The 16,686-nt window shown below is 43.6% G+C and overlaps 1 long non-coding RNA gene across 1 annotated transcript in view; it reads left to right on the top strand.

Annotated features, from left to right (window-relative positions):
* LOC122942465 overlaps positions 1-16,686 on the top strand; it is a 56,566-nt gene that overhangs the window by 21,902 nt on the left and 17,978 nt on the right. The gene's annotated exons all lie outside the window — the stretch shown is intronic.

Genomic DNA, 16,686 nt, shown 5'->3' with positions numbered 1-16,686 from the left:
CTGCAGTGTGCATTACACACCGGTATTTTTATACAATATCGGCAGCAAACACAGTTTAAAGAGCAAGGGGAGGGGCCAAGAATAGGTAGTGGAAGGGGCTATGAATTCAGCATGGGGGACCAATTTAAATTCTTGCTGAGGCCCAGTAATTTATATGTACGCCTTTGCCCCCAGGTTTGGGTTACCGCAGGTCTATGAAGAAAATATACCAGAAGGGACAAACCGACTTTTTTGTCACGTTTTTACACCAAGTGATGTTTAGGTGCTCATCCTGCAGGAAGGAGGTTACTTTAATACAGTCCATACGCAAAGCCCAAATGTGTAGCATGCCCACAGCTTGAAATTTCCTCAGCTGTTATTCTGTGGGTTAGACCTCCATATATTTAATATACAGTTCTAAATCTCCAGTTTTCCATCACTGAAAACTTTCTTTGCCTGCATATGCAGTTAGGGGGAGCATGCATGTGGATTTATTTTTGCACTGGAAGCTGTGAAGATCTGTATGCAGGGAGCTCCCCCTTTTGGTGGTCACAAGAAGTGATAATTTTATAATTTAACATTACTTCCTTTAACAACAGTAGCTGTAATTATCTGACTGTAACCGCCGAATCCAGTTCTGTTTTCTTTCCTTGGCCCTCACCCAGGTATGGGTAATTTCAAATTATCTTATGCTGTCAAATCAGCATTTGGGAAAGCAACACTATCAGCATGAGTTGCCTGAGAACAGGATGAAGGTGGTTAGGAGTTAGGTAAAGATGGCCACCACTATTGGAGTATGTGAGCATTCCCAATTAACCATACATGTATGGAAGAGGTAGCTCAAAAGTGGAGTAGGCGCGGAGAGGAAATATGTCTGTTGTTTTACAAGCAGACATCAGACAGCTTAGTGGGTGAATAGAGACAACTCTGATCACAGACATTTAGCCTCTCGCATGCCGTGGTCAGTTGTGACCATGCCATCTGAGTAGCAATTTTCCCAGGAGAAGACATTTTCCGTTGACCAAACACCACACTCCCCCCTTTCAGCACTGCCTGAATCCTTCTGGGCATGCTCTCGATCAGATTCAAGCATATCTCAACCAAAATCTGTCCCCAGGTCTCTTCTACACGTTCCCAATGTTGGTGCATACTGGTCGACTCACTTGGGTACGAATACAGCTTTTTCTTCAACTCTACTGTGGGGGCAAATCCAGCACCTCTACTTCATTGTCTTTGAACCATTTCTTCGCCAAACCCGATGTATATTTAAGGTAATTTTCCTGCTGGAACAATATTTGTCCTTTTCATACCCATAGTACTCGAGTGTACGATTTAACTCATTTTGTAGGATACTTGCAAATAGCTCAGCATTGAGACCACCATTGATCCTGGTCAAGTATCCAATGGCTTTGGCTGTGAAATCATCATCAGGCTTCCTCCACCAAACTTGACTTTAATTTCTTGATCACCTGTTTCCAATCTTCTACTGTCCACTGTCTCCTTTTTTGCAAACTTCTACTGTCCACTGTCTACTTTTGGTTGGCATGGCAGAACATTACAATAGCTTTATCTGCAGATAGAGTGCTCCAATATATTTGTGATTGCGAAATCGGCACTAATGATGCGAATATTTGGCGCAATACGTGCAGCTTCACATTTTAACAGGTCTGACTACTTATTAGTGATTGGTGCACTAAGCATTGTTGTGAAATTGTGACATCACAGCACTATGTATGTATGTATGTATGTATGTAGCATACATACAGCATTATGTATGTAGCATGTATGTATGGACAGCAGTACCTATCACCTACACTATATCACTATCATTAGCCAATTCTGATGCAAAATATAGACCATGTCATTCAGGCCTTACATCTGTTACATAGACAGGATCCGTTGTGCGTCTCATTTTTCCTTCCTTCTGACAGATCAGAAGAAGGGTCAAATAAATGATGATGTCAGCCAGGACGAAAGGCAAAATAGTGGCCCAGTCATGAAGTGGGGAGGGTAGAAATAGCAGGAGAAGTCCACAGAGTGGCACTATGACATAGTGGTGAGGTGGAAACAGCATGAGGAGACCACAGAGTGGCCCAATGACAGTCTGGAGGTGGCAGCAGCACCAGAAGGAGGCCACAGGGTGGCACAATCAATGACAGTGTGGAGGTGGCAGCAGAGAATCAGTCTGCATGTCATAGCAGAGAATCAGGCTTCACGTCAGCCACCACTGTAACAGTCCATTGTCATATATTTAGGCCCAGGCACCCAGGCAGAGGAGAGAGGTCCCATAACAGAGAATCTGGCTTCATGTCAGCAGAGAATCAGTCTGCATGTCATAGCAAAAAATCAGGCTTCACGTCAGCCACCACTGCAACAGTCCATTGTCATATATTTAGGCCCAGGCACCCAGGCAGAGGAGAGAGGTCCCGTAACAGAGAATCTGGCTTTATGTCGGCAGAGAATCAGTCTGCATGTCATAGCAGAGAATCAGGCTTCATGTCAGCCACCACTGTAACAGTCCATTGTCATATATTTAGGCCCAGGCACCCAGGCAGAGGAGAGAGGTCCCGTAACAGAGAATCTGGCTTCATGTCAGCAGAGAATCAGTCTGCATGTCATAGCAGAGAATCAGGCTTCACGTCAGCCACCAGTGCAACAGTCCATTGTCATATATTTAGGCCCAGGCACCCAGGCAGAGGAGAGAGGTCCCGTAACAGAGAATCTGGCTTCATGTCGGCAGAGAATCAGTCTGCATGTCATAGCAGAGAATCAGGCTTCACGTCAGCCACCACTGCAACAGTCCATTGTCATATATTTAGGCCCAGGCACCCAGGCAGAGGAGAGAGGTCCCATAACAGAGAATCTGGCTTCATGTCAGCAGAGAATCAGTCTGCATGTCATAGCAGAGAATCAGGCTTCACGTCACCCAACACCCAACATCTTCCTATCACGCTCCAGTGCAGGAAGTAAGGTGGGCACATTGTCTTTGTACCGTGGATCCAGCAGGGTGGCAACCCAGTAGTCCACACACGTTAAAATGTGGGCAACTCTGCTGTCGTTGCGCAGGCACTGCAGCATGTAGTCGCTTATGTGTGCCAGGCTGCTAAGGGGTAAGGACAAGCTGTCCTCTGTGGGAGGCATATCGTCATCGTCCTGCGTTTCCCCCCAGCCACGCACCAGTGATGGGCCCGAGCTGCGTTGGGTGCCACCCCGCTGTGACCATGCTTCATCCTCATCCTCCTCCACCTCATCCTCGTCCTCCTCGTCCTCCAGTAGTGGGCCCTGGCTGGCCACATTTGTACCTGGCCTCTGCTGTTGCAAAAAAACTCCCTCTGAGTCACTTCGAAGAGACTGGCCTGAAAGTGCTAAAAATGACCCCTCTTCCTCCTCCTCCTCCTCCTGGGCCACCTCCTCTTCCATCATCGCCCTAAGTGTTTTCTCAAGGAGACATAGAAGTGGTATTGTAACGCTGATAACGGCGTCATCGCCACTGGCCATGTTGGTGGAGTACCCGAAACAGCGCAACAGGGCACACAGGTCTCGCATGGAGGCCCAGTCATTGGTGGTGAAGTGGTGCTGTTCCGCAGTGCGACTGACCCGTGCGTGCTGCAGCTGAAACTCCACTATGGCCTGCTGCTGCTCGCACAGTCTGACCAGCATGTGCAAGGTGGAGTTCCACCTGGTGGGCACGTCGCATATGAGGCGGTGAGCGGGAAGGCCGAAGTTACGCTGTAGCGCAGACAGGCGAGCAGCGGCAGGATGTGAACGCCGGAAGCGCGAACAGACGGCCCGCACTTTATGCAGCAGCTCTGACATGTCGGGGTAGTTGTGAATGAACTTCTGCACCACCAAATTCAGCACATGCGCCAAGCAAGGAATGTGCGTCAAACCGGCTAGTCCCAGAGCTGCAACAAGATTTCGCCCATTATCGCACACCACCAGGCCGGACTTGAGGCTCACCGGCAGCAACCACTCGTCGGTCTGTTGTTCTATACCCCGCCACAACTCCTGTGCGGTGTGGGGCCTGTCCCCCAAACATATGAGTTTCAAAATGGCCTGCTGACGTTTACCCCGGGCTGTGCTGAAGTTGGTGGTTAAGGTGTGTGGCTGACTGGATGAGCAGGTGGAAGAAGAGGAGGAGGAGGAAGCTGAGTAGGAGGAGGTGGCAACAGGAGGCAAAGAATGTTGCCCTGCGATCCTTGGCGGCGGAAGGACGTGCGCCAAACAGCTCTCCGCCTGGGGCCCAGCCGCTACTACATTTACCCAGTGTGCAGTTAGGGAGATATAGCGTCCCTGGCCGTGCTTACTGGTCCACGTATCTGTGGTTAGGTGGACCTTGCCACAGATGGCGTTGCGCAATGCACACTTGATTTTATCAGATACTTGGTTGTGCAGGGAAGGCACGGCTCTCTTGGAGAAGTAGTGCCGGCTGGGAACAACATACTGTGGGACATCAAGCGACATGAGCTGTTTGAAGCTGTCTGTGTCCACCAGCCTAAATAACAGCATTTCATAGGCCAGTAGTTTAGAAATGCTGGCATTCAGGGCCAGGGATCGAGGGGGGCTAGGTGGGAATTTACGCTTTCTCTCAAATGTTTGTGAGATGGAGAGCTGAACGCTGCCGTGTGACATGGTTGAGATGCTTGGTGACGGAGGTGGTGGTGTTGGTGGTACATCCCCTGTTTGCTGGGCGGCAGGTGCCAACGTTCCTCCAGAGGCGGAGGAAGAGGCCGAGGCGGCAGCAGCAGAAGAGGCCGAGGCGGCAGCAGCAGAAGAGGTAGCAGGGGGAGCCTGAGTGACTTCCTTGTTTTTAAGGTGTTTACTCCACTGCAGTTCATGCTTTGCATGCAGGTGCCTGGTCATGCAGGTTGTGCTAAGGTTCAGAACGTTAATGCCTCGCTTCAGGCTCTGATGGCACAGCATGCAAACCACTCGGGTCTTGTCGTCAGCACATTGTTTGAAGAAGTGCCATGCCAGGGAACTCCTTGAAGCTGCCTTTGGGGTGCTCGGTCCCAGATGGCGGCGGTCAGTAGCAGGCGGAGTCTCTTGGCGGCGGGTGTTCTGCTTTTGCCCACTGCTCCCTCTTTTGCTACGCTGTTGGCTCGGTCTCACCACTGCCTCTTCCTCCGAACTGTGAAAGTCAGTGGCACGACCTTCATTCCATGTGGGGTCTAGGACCTCATCGTCCCCTGCATCGTCTTCCACCCAGTCTTGATCCCTGACCTCCTGTTCAGTCTGCACACTGCAGAAAGACGCAGCAGTTGGCACCTGTGTTTCGTCATCATCAGAGACGTGCTGAGGTGGTATTCTCATGTCCTCATCATCAGGAAACATAAGTGGTTGTACGTCAGTGCATTCTATGTCTTCCACCGCTGGGGAAGGGCTGGGTGGATGCCCTTGGGAAACCCTGCCAGCGGAGTCTTCAAACAGCATAAGAGACTGCTGCATAACTTGAGGCTCAGACAGTTTCCCTGGTATGCATGGGGGTGATGTGACAGACTGATGGGCTTGGTTTTCAGGCGCAATCTGTGCGCTTTCTGCAGAAGACTAGGTGGGAGATAATGTGAACGTGCTGGATCCACTGTCGGCCACCCAATTGACTAATGCCTGTACCTGCTCAGGCCTTAGCAACCTTAGAACGGCATTGGGCCCCACCAAATATCGCTGTAAATTATGGCGGCTACTGGGACCTGAGGTAGTTGGTACACTAGGACGTGTGGCTGTGGCAGAACGGCCACGTCCTCTCCCAGCACCAGAGGGTCCACTAACACCACCACGACCATGTCCGCGTCCCTTACTAGATGTTTTCCTCATTGTTACCGTTCACCACAATAAGAAAAATATTATTTGGCCCAATGTATTGAATTCAAATTCAGGCCTTTTTTTTACAGACTTCTAACACTATCTGGCTATCTATTTAGGTACCGTATTACACTAATACAGGCACAGCAGTAACGACAGATTTAGCTGAATATAAATTTGAGGCCTAGTATTTAGGCGCTGGGTGACAGGTATAGGTTTACTGACAGAATTAGACTTGGAAATGCACAGTAGCGTGTGTGTGAAGTTATTCAGAATGACCCTATGTGCACCTTGAATCTTATACAGGGAGTGCAGAATTATTAGGCAAGTTGTATTTTTGAGGATTAATTTTATTATTGAACAACAACCATGTTCTCAATGAACCCAAAAAACTCATTAATATCAAAGCTGAATATTTTTGGAAGTAGTTTTTAGTTTGTTTTTAGTTTTAGCTATTTTAGGGGGATATTTGTGTGTGCAGGTGACTATTACTGTACATAATTATTAGGCAACTTAACAAAAAACAAATATATACCCATTTCAATTATTTATTTTTACCAGTGAAACCAATATAACATCTCAACATTGACAAATATACATTTCTGACATTCAAAAACAAAACAAAAACAAATCAGTGACCAATATAGCCACCTTTCTTTGCAAGGACACTCAAAAGCCTGCCATCCATGGATTCTGTCAGTGTTTTGATCTGTTCACCATCAACATTGCGTGCAGCAGCAACCATAGCCTCCCAGACACTGTTCAGAGAGGTGTACTGTTTTCCCTCCTTGTAAATCTCACATTTGATGATGGACCACAGGTTCTCAATGGGGTTCAGATCAGGTGAACAAGGAGGCCATGTCATTAGATTTTCTTCTTTTATACCCTTTCTTGCCAGCCACGTTGTGGAGTACTTGGACGCGTGTGATGGAGCATTGTCCTGCATGAAAATCATGTTTTTCTTACCTTGCAGACTTCTTCCTGTACCACTGCTTGAAGAAGGTGTCTTCCAGAAACTGGCAGTAGGACTGGGAGTTGAGCTTGACTCCATCCTCAACCCAAAAAGGCCCCACAAGCTCATCTTTGATGATACCAGCCCAAACCAGTACTCCACCTCCACCTTGCTGGCGTCTGAGTTGGACTGGAGCTCTCTGCCCTTTACCAATCCAGCCATCTGGCCCATCAAGACTCACTCTCATTTCATCAGTCCATAAAACCTTAGAAAAATCAGTCTTGAGATATTTCTTGGCCCAGTATTGACTTTTTAGCTTGTGTGTCTTGTTCAGTGGTGGTCGTCTTTCAGCCTTTCTTACCTTGGCCATGTCTCTGAGTTTTGCACACCTTGTGCTTTTGGGCACTCCAGTGATGTTGCAGCTGTGAAATATGGCCAAACTGGTGGCAAGTGGCATCTTGGCAGCTGCACGCTTGACTTTTCTCAGTTCATGGGCAGTTATTTTGCGCCTTGGTTTTTCCACACGCTTCTTGCGACCCTGTTGACTATTTTGAATGAAACGCTTGATTGTTCGATGATCACGCTTCAGAAGCTTTGCAATTTTAAGAGTGCTGCATCCCTCTGCAAGATATCTCACTATTTTTGACTTTTCTGAGCCTGTCAAGTCCTTCTTTTGACCCATTTTGCCAAAGGAAAGGAAGTTGCCTAATAATTATGCACACCTGATATAGGGTGTTGATGTCATTAGACCACACCCCTTCTCATTACAGAGATGCACATCACCTAATATGCTTAATTGGTAGTAGGCTTTCGAGCCTATACAGCTTGGAGTAAGACAACATGCATAAAGAGGATGATGTGGTCAAAATACTCATTTGCCTAATAATTCTGCACGTAGTGTATACCCTTTTAGGGATAGATTTAAAGTAGCTCTGATACAGCAGAAACCACTAAATTAGGAAATTGCTAAATTGGGAATTGTATTTCAACCCAGAACAAAAACTGTGCTTTGACGGACACTAAATAACTTGACCAGCCACAGCAATAACCGCAGATTTAGATGGATGTAAATTTGAGGCCTAGTATTTAGGCGCTGGGTGACAGGTATAGGTTTACTGACAGAATTAGACTTGGAAATGCACAGTAGCGTGTGTGTGAAGTTATTCAGAATGACCCTATGTGCACCTTGAATCTTATATACCCTTTTAGGGATAGATTTAAAGTAGCTCTGATTCAGCAGAAACCACTAAATTAGGAAATTGCTAAATTGGGAATTGTATTTCAACCCAGAACAAAAACTGTGCTTTGACGGACACTAAATAACTTGACCAGCCACAGCAATAACCGCAGATTTAGATGGATGTAAATTTGAGGCCTATTATTTAGGCGCTGGGTGACAGGTATAGGTTTACTGACAGAATTAGACTTGGAAATGCACAGTAGCGTGTGTGTGAAGTTATTCAGAATGACCCTATGTGCACCTTGAATATTATATACCCTTTTAGGGATAGATTTAAAGTAGCTCTGATACAGCAGAAACCACTAAATTAGGAAATTGCTAAATTGGGAATTGTATTTCAACCCAGAACAAAAACTGTGCTTTGACGGACACTAAATAACTTGACCAGCCACAGCAATAACCGCAGATTTAGAGGTATGTAAATTTGAGGCCTAGTATTTAGGCGCTGGGTGACAGGTATAGGTTTACTGACAGAATTAGACTTGGAAATGCATAGTAGCGTGTGTGTGAAGTTATTCAGAATGACCCTATGTGCACCTTGAATCTTATATACCCTTTTAGGGATAGATTTAAAGTAGCTCTGATACAGCAGAAACCACTAAATTAGGAAATTGCTAAATTGGGAATTGTATATCAACCCAGAACAAAAACTGTGCTTTGACGGACACCAAATAACTTGCCCAGCCACAGCAATAACCACAGATTTAGCTGACTATAAATTTGAGGCCTATTATTTAGGCGCTGGGTGACAGGTATACGTTTACAGACAGAATTAGACTGGGATATGGCCAAAAAATAACCACACTATTGATGGTTAAATGCACTTGGTGTGACAGCTTGACCAACCACACTATTGAGGGTTAAATGCACTTGGTGACAGGCTCAGCTTGCCCCTGATGTAGTATATGGCCAAAAAATAACCACACTATTGATGGTTAAATGCACTTGGTGTGACAGTTTGAACCTGATGTAGGATTTAGCCCAAAAAAACCCCACACCATTGAGGGTTAAATGCACTTGGTGACAGCTTGCCCCTGATGTAGTATATGGCCAAAAAATAACCACACTATTAATGGTTAAATGCACTTTGTGTGACAGATTGACCCTGATGTAGGATTTAGCCAAAAAACAACCACACCATTGAGGGTTAAATGCACTTGGTGACAGCTTGCCCCTGATGTAGTATATGGCCAAAAAATAACCACACTATTGATGGTTAAATGCACTTGGTGTGACAGCTTGACCCTGATGTAGGATTTAGCCAAAAAACAACCACACCATTGAGGGTTAAATGCACTTGGTGACAGCTTGCCCCTGATGTAGTATATGGCCAAAAAATAACCAGACTATTGATGGTTAAATGCACTTGGTGTGACAGCTTGACCCTGATGTAGGATTTAGCCAAAAAAACAACCACACTATTGAGGGTTAAATGCACTTGGTGGCAGCTTGTGCTGGCGCACCACAAGACACAAAATGGCCGCCGATCACCCCAGAAAAAAGTGACTGAAAAACGCTCTGGGCAGCCTAAAAACAGTGAGCAATTCAATAGCAGCAGTTCAATCATCCACAGCTGCAGATCGATCTCTGAATGAAGTCTTTTGGAGGAGTTAATCACTGCCTAATCTCGCCCTAACGTCGCAGCTGCAACCTCCCCCTATACTGATAAGAGCAGAGTGACGGGCAGCGCTATGTGACTCCAGCTTAAATAGAGGCTGGGTCACATGCTGCACTGGCCAATCACAGCCATGCCAATAGTAGGCATGGCTGTGACGGCCTCTTGGGGCAAGTAGTATGACGCTTGTTGATTGGCTGCTTTGCAGCCTTTCAAAAAGCGCCAAGAAAGCAACGAACACCGAAACCGAACCCGGACTTTTACGAAAATGTCCGGGTCCGTGTCACGGACACCCCAAAATTCGGTACGAACCCAAACTATACAGTTCGGGTTCGCTCATCCCTACTAATAAGCCCTTTTTTTTCCCCCATAATACACGCCAAAAAGGGCTTTAGAACATATAAGTGCACCGCTGAACGATAAATAATATATATTTTTGTGCCACTAATACACACCAAAAAGGGCTTTAGAACATATAAGTGCACTGCTAAGCGGCAAATAATATATATTACATATATACATGTAGAATACAATATACATGCCAAAAAGGGCTGTAATTTTCTCACTTCACCACGCAACGGCTAACAAGCCCTTTTTTCTTACTAATTCAAGCCACAAAAATGCTTTAGAACATATAACTGCACCGCACAAGGGCAAATAAGACATATAAATATTTCCTTGTAAAAAAAACCCTGTTAATGGCTGTATCACACAGCACTTGCACCCCAATAACAAGAACGGTTTGCTGGAATTACAGAGCTGTATAATGGCAATTTGGATCCGCAGTCAGTGCAGCAAGGTGTAATAGGATTGTTCCTATTACTCAGGCTGTAAACTCCCCTACTGAACTATGTTCTACATAAATGTTGTGGAATGATTCCTCCATATCCTTTCCCTGAACTTCTATACAGCAAAATAAAAGTTTTAAAGTCTTTCCTACCACTGTCTTTAGTGCCTGCTGACGTCTCTCTCTGCACTAAGTACACTGGAATATGACTGAATCCAAGATGGCTGAGGCTATTTATAGGGCTGTGACATCACAGGGCTGGCTGGCTGCTGATTGGCTGCATACATGGCATTGCGGGTGATCCCTCGTTCCCACAGTTCCTTGCTCCATGTCCTAACACGTGCAGCAGCCGAAGCGTGAGGAAATTCGGATTCATCAACTTCGATTTGCTCATCTCTAGGGGCCTGAAAGTCAAAAGTTCAAAACATTGTAACTCTTTTGCTCATCAGTGTATACATAGTTGGTATTGCCACATCCGAAAATGCCTAAACAACTAAAAGTATTAATCCTGTACTGTGACTGCTATACTGTAAAAAGAAAAAAAAATGCTGAAACGAAGTTTCTGGACACCTCACCTCCACAAACATAGAATAAAGAGTGATGGAAAAGTCAAACATATTACAAAATAGAACAATTAAAAACTAAAGATCATGCCGCAAAAAGAATCATTATGCAGAATATAACTACAAGAATGTACCTACTATATTCATGTCCCCTATAACTGTTATAATACTGCTTTTATGTACAATAATATAACTACTATAATGCTGCCTCCTATGTGCAAGAATATAACTACTATGATACTGCCTTTTATGTACAAAAATAGAAATACTATAATACTGCTCCTATGTACAAGTATATAATTGCTGTAATATGGTTTCCTATGTACAAGAATAAAACTACTATAATATCATATCCTATGTACAGAAATATAACTACTATAATACTGTCCTTATATACAAGAATATAACTACAATAATACTGCTCCTATGTTTAAGAATATAACTACTATGATACTGCCTCCTATGTACAAGAATATAACTACTATAATACTGCTCCTATGTAGAAGACTATAACTGCTATAATACTGCTCATATGTACAAGAATATAACTACTATAATACTGCTCCTATGTACAAGTATATAACTACTATAATACTGCCTCCTATGTACAGGAATATAACTACTATAATACTGCTCCTATGTACAAGAATATAACTACTATAATACTGCTCCTATGTACAGGAATATAACTACTATAATACTGCCTCCTATGTACAAGAATATAACTACTATAATACTGCCTCCTTTGTACAAGAATATAACTACTATAATACTGCTCCTATGTTAAAGAATATAATTACTATAATACTGCCTCCTATGTACAAGAATATAACTACTATAATACTGCCTCCTATGTACAAGAATATAACTATTATAATACTGCCTCCTATGTACAAGAATATAACTACTATAATACTGCCTCCTATGTACAAGAATATACCTACTATAATACTGCCTCCTATGTACAAGAATATAACTACTATAATACTGCTCCTATGTACAAGAATATAACTACTATAATACTGCTCCTATGTACAAGAATATAACTACTATAATACTGCCTCCTTTGTACAAGAATATAACTACTATAATACTGCTCCTATGTTAAAGAATATAACTACTATAATACTGCTCATATGTACAAGAATATAACTACTATAATACTGCTCATATGTACAAGAATATATCTACTATAATACTGCCTCCTATGTACAGGAATATAACTACTATAATACTGCCTCCTATGTACAAGAATATAACTACTATAATACTGCCTCCTTTGTACAAGAATATAACTACTATAATACTGCTCCTATGTTAAAGAATATAACTACTATAATAATGCTCCTATGTACAAGTATATAACTACTATAATACTGCCTCTATGTACAAGAATATAACTACTATAATACTGCTCATATGTACAAGAATATAACTACTATAATACTGCTCATATGTACAAGAATATATCTACTATAATACTGCCTCCTATGTACAAGAATATAACTACTATAATACTGCCCCTATGTACAAGAATATAACTACTATAATACTGCCTCCTAGGTACAAGAATATAATTACTATAATACTGCTCCTATGATCAAGAATATAACTACTATAATACTGCTCCTATGTACAAGAATATAACTACTATAATACTGCTCCTATGTACAAGAATATAACTACTATAATACTGCCTCATATGTGCAAGAATATAACTACTATAATACTGCCTCCTATGTACAAGAATATAACTAATATAATATTGCACCATATGTACATTAAAATATTATAATTCTACAGGAATAATATATTCTGTACAGGAATATATTATAACTATTAAAATAATATTGCACTATGCCTATTAAACAGGAATTAGTGTATTTGGTCTGATAGTAAAAATATGGACCAGCCATACTATTATATTTCTTTATAGGATGATGGTCTGTGGAGTAGACCAGTCATGGACAAGCATGTGTCACCACAGAAAAATTTGTAGTATTAATTTTTTCCCCCGGACACTAAATATATATTTGACAGCATATTTACAGGACAACTCTCTGCCCTTCCTACACAGTATATTTATCTTTTGAGAACTGCAGACTTGCAAAAATAATAGCTCCTGCCTTGAGCTCCAGGTAGCATGTGTTTGCATAAACGCCTGTTTGCTGAGATAATTGAGGAAGACACCTATTACCGTGAGGCACTGGTAGATGTGGTCAAATTTTTTGCAGTGATTCTGTGTGTTGATGCAAAGTATTACATTTGAGTCAAACCTCATCTGGTTGAGCAGTTAAAGTGAAAGGCAATCCGTCTCTGCATCATGGCTGAACTAGCTGTTCAATATGTCAAGTGATTAGCCTATTTCCAGTCTTCTGGAACGGTCAATGCATAGAAAGATAGGCTGGTCCACATCAATATAGTATTGCTGTCACCACCAAGCAAACCTAGGTAGATGCCAGGACCTTCTGTCCATGTGTGGCCAGTAGCGATTTGGGTAGATGCTTTAGTCTTGTGAGGTAGTCAGGGGGCCAACTATGACACTGTTACCCAAGGGGCTTTGAGCCAAAACTGACTCATACTCCTTGTTACCCAGTTTTCCTAGAATGAGACATTCTGATTTCAATTATCTAATCTCTATGGGATCGGTAGACATTTTATTGTTATGGAATAAATTTGCTGGATGTTTCCTGTCCAGTACTTTCGTTTCTCTTGAACATAATGCCGTATTAAAATAGTATACACATTCAGCTCATATCATATCAATGCATACCTACTAACATTTCAGTTGCCAAATTCAGGACCTTTATGCCCAGTCCCCTGGGCGTGGCTTGCATACGTTTTCCAGAATTTCTCCATGGGAGGATTTATAGCAAGATCAACCCTATAAAACTAACCAATAAAAATGCCCAGTGATGAATAACATACTGTACCTTTTTACCTCTGGTCAGTTTCTGCAAATTAGGGCTTAGGTATACCAAGGGTGGGCCCTAGGAACTCTGTGCACCCCAGGTGTGCTGCTTCTCTGGACACTCTGCCATCCACCTGATGTCTGGCCCCGTCAGTCAAGTGGGAGGAGTGTCTAAGGAAGAAAGAAGAGAAACAACAGGGCATCGGCTGTTTCAGGCCCACCCTCAGTGTACTTAAACTCTAGTTTGCATATTTCTAAAAACACTTATTTCTCCTAAATGTATCAATAGATTAGGGGGGAGGGGGGGGGGGAGATATTATATTTATCAGGTCATTCCTACCAGGCCTTATGGCAGGTTTAATAAAGTTTATCTTCCCGACAGATGCCCTTAATATTACAGTTTCAACCAGTCCAAAAAAACTGCTTCACAAGAATGTCTGTGGTGGTATCTGACAGTACTTAGGTGGCCTCTTCTGAGTCTTAAGCCTTTGACATTATTGTGTGAAGGGATCTATATAACAGCTTCTCTGATCTTCCTGTCTGATTTCAGCAGTCTGTATCTTGCCCTCCTCTCTGACGGTAACACAGCTTCCTTACATACGATTTTTCAGGTCCCATGTGGGAGATATGGTGCTCTCACATTTGAGAACCTCACATTTGACTGGGCCCATCAAAGTGTATCTACCTCTGTAACTATGGCATCTGGGGTCAAATCTCCCTAGTTCCAAATAAATGGACCATCACAAGTAACAGAGAACCGTCATATCCAAAAAAGCGGTCACACAATACAACAACATAATATCCAGTAATAACAGTAGTCTCAACTATTACCGGAGGAGAAACTCAAATCTGGTGCTAACTGGTGGTAGTAACTTCTACTATTGGGCAGGGGTACCCGAGTAATAGGTTCCCAGTTCTTTAGTGTCCTCATAAGGTGTGCTGATACACCTTTGTCCGCCTGTTTTACAGATTTGACTCTTCGCTGCCTGTCCTGACCCTTGCCTGATCTTCGTATTGACCCTGAATTGCTTGTCCTGACCTCTGACTGTTTCTGGAATTTCACATGCTCTGCCTGCTCTGAGCTCAACTAGTTCTTGACTATGGTTTCGTCTGATCCCTCAGTGCTCTACACCAGCATCACATGACCCCGTGAGTCAGCTGTCAACCAGAGACTATTTTTTGGAGATAGAGGCCTGGTGGTTCCCCATGCAGCGAAGGCCAGATCCCTGTACAGGGGACTGAAGAGATAATGCCCTAAGGATTAGACCCAACTCAAATCTGTTCAGCCACTGCTGTAACACCCTAAGCCTGCATATCGATATTCCCTGATCTGAATTTCTACAATCTATTGTCATCATGGGTGTCAAACTAGAAGAATTTCCAGACTATCAAGTTCCAGCCTTCTAGAATTCTCCTATACACAGTATATGAAAATCTGTGTTCGCAACTTGCGCTGAAAACATAAATGCACACTAGACAGTTTAGCTCCGGTAAATTAGCTTCAACTTTATGCGTCTAGGGACTTTATGTAACTTGCGAAGAGGATTCATCATCCGTTTGGACGATGATGCAGACGATACATTGGATTTGTTTCTTAGAAACAAAATAAAACCCCTTGTGCCGTCTCGAGCCTTTCTGGCTTGTACGGAGGATGGAGTCATATCTCAGAGAAAAAGAGAAAGCAGCCGCACTAAATCCTAGTGACGGCATGAAATCTAAATTAAACCCAGAAGCTGCTAGACAGTAAGGAGGGGAGATTACTACACCGCCGGAATTAAGGATGTGAATAGAATCCTTCTGCTGCCAAAGAGGATGCATTTGAATTGGAGCGCTCTTACCAAGTGACCAAGCCTTAAATCTCCGAGCTGAACAAATCCTCAATAAAGAGGCCATAAAAGAAAATTGTCAATGCTCCTCAAGTCCCATCATGTTAACAACTTTCCATATGGATTGGCCTCTGTGCTCAGATCAATGAAAAAAAGAAAATCTGTCTGGCTTGATCCAGTCTTATAATTCATTATCTAACCAAACTAGATGCAAGTAGGGATGAGCGAACTCGAACTGTATAGTTCGGGTTCGTACCGAATTTTGGGGTGTCCGTGACACGGACCCGAACCCGGACATTTTCGTAAAAGTCCGGGTTCGGGTTCGGTGTTCGTCGCTTTCTTCGCGCTTTTGTGACGCTTTCTTGGCGCTTTTTGAAAGGCTGCAAAGCAGCCAATCAACAAGCGTCATACTACTTGCCCCAAGAGGCCATCACAGCCATGCCTACTATTGGCATGGCTGTGATTGGCCAGAGCACCATGTGACCCAGCCTCTATTTAAGCTGGAGTCACATAGCGCCGCCCGTCACTCTGCTCTGATTAGCGTAGGGAGAGGTTGCGGCTGCGACAGTAGGGCGAGATTAGGCAGATTAACTCCTCCAAAGGACTTGATTAACTGATCGATCTGCAGCTGTGGATCATTGAGCTGCTGATCCTCAATTGCTCACTGTTTTTAGGCTGCCCAGACCGTTTGTCAGTCACATTTTTCTGGGGTGATCGGCGGCCATTTTGTGTCTTGTGGTGCGCCAGCACAAGCTGCGACCAAGTGCATTTAACCCTCAATGGTGTGGTTGTTTTTTGGCTAAAGCCTACATCAGGGTGAAGCTGTCACACCAAGTGCATTTAACCAGCAATAGTCTGTTCATTTTTTGGCCATATACAAAATCAGGGGCAAGCTGCGCCTGTCACCAAGTGCATTTAACCCTCAATGGTGTGGTTGTTTTTTGGCTAAAGCCTACATCAGGGTGAAGCTGTCACACCAAGTGCATTTAACCAGCAATAGTCTGTTCATTT

This window comes from Bufo gargarizans, chromosome 6 (genome assembly GCF_014858855.1).
Source record: "Bufo gargarizans isolate SCDJY-AF-19 chromosome 6, ASM1485885v1, whole genome shotgun sequence".
In the NCBI taxonomy this organism is placed as follows: domain Eukaryota; kingdom Metazoa; phylum Chordata; class Amphibia; order Anura; family Bufonidae; genus Bufo; species Bufo gargarizans.
Note: the sequence above shows the minus strand (reverse complement) of the source record. Positions and strands in the feature narration are given on the sequence as shown.